Source organism: Choloepus didactylus, chromosome 7 (assembly GCF_015220235.1).
Source record: "Choloepus didactylus isolate mChoDid1 chromosome 7, mChoDid1.pri, whole genome shotgun sequence".
Classification (NCBI taxonomy): domain Eukaryota; kingdom Metazoa; phylum Chordata; class Mammalia; order Pilosa; family Megalonychidae; genus Choloepus; species Choloepus didactylus.
In genome coordinates, this window is record NC_051313.1 from 5,847,517 (window position 1) to 5,850,289 (window position 2,773).

General features: G+C 43.9%; 1 pseudogene; it reads left to right on the plus strand.

Annotated features, from left to right (window-relative positions):
- Nucleotides 1-769: 769 nt before the first annotated feature.
- On the plus strand, nucleotides 770-2,506 carry LOC119540106 (annotated as a pseudogene).
- The last annotated feature ends 267 nt before the right edge of the window (nucleotides 2,507-2,773 follow it).

Below are 2,773 nucleotides of genomic sequence, written 5' to 3' on the forward strand. Positions count from 1 at the left end.
TCTTGGTGGAAGAAATGAAGCTGTCCTATATAATAGTGGTGATGGTGGTGAATACATAAATATGTGACAATACAGGGAACCATCGATCATTTACTTTGGATGGAATGTGTGGTGTGTGAATAAACTGTCTTAAAAAAATGGGTTGATGAAGAAACCTTGAGGGCACTGTATTGAGTGAAATAAGACAGATACGTAAGGACAAATATTGCAGGGTCTCACTGATATGAACTAGTTATAATACATAAACTCATAGACATGAAATATAAGTTACCAGGATATAGAACAGAGCTAAAGAATGGTGAGTGGTTGCTTATTATGAGCAGAATGTTCAACTAGGGTGAACTTAAAACGTTTGGAAATGGACAGAGGTGATGGTAGCACATTGTGAGAATAACTAACAGTGCTGAATGGTGTGTGAAGGTGGTGGAAAGGGTAAGCTCAGAGTCACGTATGTCACCAGAAGGGAAGTTGGAGGTTAAAAGATGGGAATATATAAAACACTGAATCTTGTGGTGGACAATGTCTGTGATTAACTGTACAACTATTAGAAATTTCTCTCATGTACTAGAGCAAATGTATGACACTATAACTAGAAGTTAATAATAGAGGGGCAGCGGAGGGGGAGGGCAGAGTTGCTGGTGGCCCTGGTGGGCTGGCAGCTAGAGTGGGTGTGATACCCTCAGCCATCGCCTCCTCCACCAGAGCCGTTCGCTGCTACTTGGAGAGAGTGAGGCGGGGCCGCCGGGGCCGCCAGGGAGCCCACTCGGTGATTGAGGACAAGACCGTTGAGCTCACGCTGCCAAAGTGCATGTTTGGGATTTTGTTGCAGACAGCTGGATACAGTAAATGGGAAGAATCTTGGAAGATGCTTGATTGCTGTCTCTTCTCAGACTAGCCTGAAAGGGAATACACTCATTCATTCTGGATTGGTGGATCTGAAGTACAAAATATTTTCCAGAACACTTCAGTTATGGAGGATCAAAATGAAGATGAGGCCCCAAAGAAAAATACTCTTTGGCAGATAGGTAATGGAACATCATCTGTGATCGTCTCCAGAAAGAGGCCATCAGAAGGAAACTATCAACAAGAAAAAGATTTGTGTATGACATATTTTGACCAGTGGCCTTAATCAGATCAAGTGAAATTTGTGGGACATCTTATTTCATGAATGTGTCACTATCAGCGTGGACATATTAACTCTTACCTGAAGCTCATGTTGCAGCAGGACTTTATTACTGCTTTACCAGAGCAAGGCTTAGATCACATAGCAGAAAACATTCTTTCCTACCTGGATGCCAGGTCTCTGTGTGCAGCAGAGCTGGTTTGTAAAGAATGGCAACGAGTCATCTCAGATGGAATGCTTTGGAAGAAGCTGATTGAATGAATGGTATGCACAGATCCTCTATGGAGGGGACTTTCAGAAAGAAGAGGGTGGGATCAGTACCTGTTTGAAAACAGACCCACAGATGGCCCTCCCAATTCATTTTATAGGTCATTATACCCAAAGATTATCCAGGACATAGAGACTATAGAATCTAACTGGTGGTGTGGATGACACAACTTGCAGAGGATTCAGTGCTGCTCTGAAAATAGTAAAGGTGTTTACTGTTTACAGTGTGATGATGAAAAAATTATGAGTGGCCTACGAGATAATTCTATTAAGATTTGGGATAAAACCAGCTTGGAATGTTTGCAAGTGTTAACGGGACACACAGGCTCTGTCCTTTGTCACCAGTATGATGAACGTGTCATTGTAACTGGCTCTTCAGACTCTACAGTGAGAGTCTGGGGTGTGAACACAAGCAAAGTTCTGAATACACTGATCCACCACAATGAGGCTGTATTGCACTGATGCTTCAGCAGGGGACTCATGGTGACCTGTTCTAAGGACTGCTCCATCACCGTGTGGGACATGGCTTCTGCCACCAATATCATTTTACACCGTGTCCTGGTTGACCACCAGGCTGCTGTTGATGTGGTAGACTTAGACGATAAGTACATCATGTCTGCCTCTGGTGACAGAAGCAACCATCAAAGTGTGGAGCACGAGTACCTGTGAATTTGTTCATTCTCTGAATGGTACAAGCGAGGTGTTGCCTGTCTCTAGTACAGGGATCGGCTGGTTGTTAGTGGATCATCAGATAATACCATTAGGCTATGGGATATCAAATGTGGCACCTGTTTAAGAGTCCTAGAGGGACATGAAGAATTGGTGTGCTGCATCTGGTTCGATAACAAGTGGATTGTCAGTGGGGTCTATGATGGGAAAATTAAAGTTTGGGACTTGCAAGCCACTCTTGAGCCCCGTGCACCAGCAACCACTTTGTGTTTGCGCATGTTGGTGGAACATTCTGGTCGTGTATTTCGGCTTCAGTTTGATGAGTTTCAAATCATCATAAGCTCCCATGATGACACTATTTTGATTGGGGACTTCTTAAATGTGCCTCCCAGTGCCCAGAATGAGACATACTCTCCCTCCAGAACATACACTTACATTTCCAGATAACATTCTGCACTTTTACCTGCTTCAGGGTTTCCTGGTCTTGAACAGGCTACATGGCTACCACATGCCTGAGGGAGTTCATTCACAGCTGAGTTAAGAAGCTGGAATTGGTTCTAGATGCTGGGTAGATGCAAGGCAGCCTAACTCTTCGAGCACTGACATTTCTCACCTCTGATTCCCAGCCTCTACTTTGAGAAGGGCACCTTAGCTTCACTGACTTCAAGTAGAACAGAAACCCACTTTCCTCCCCCATCAGTGAAAAAAATCTAA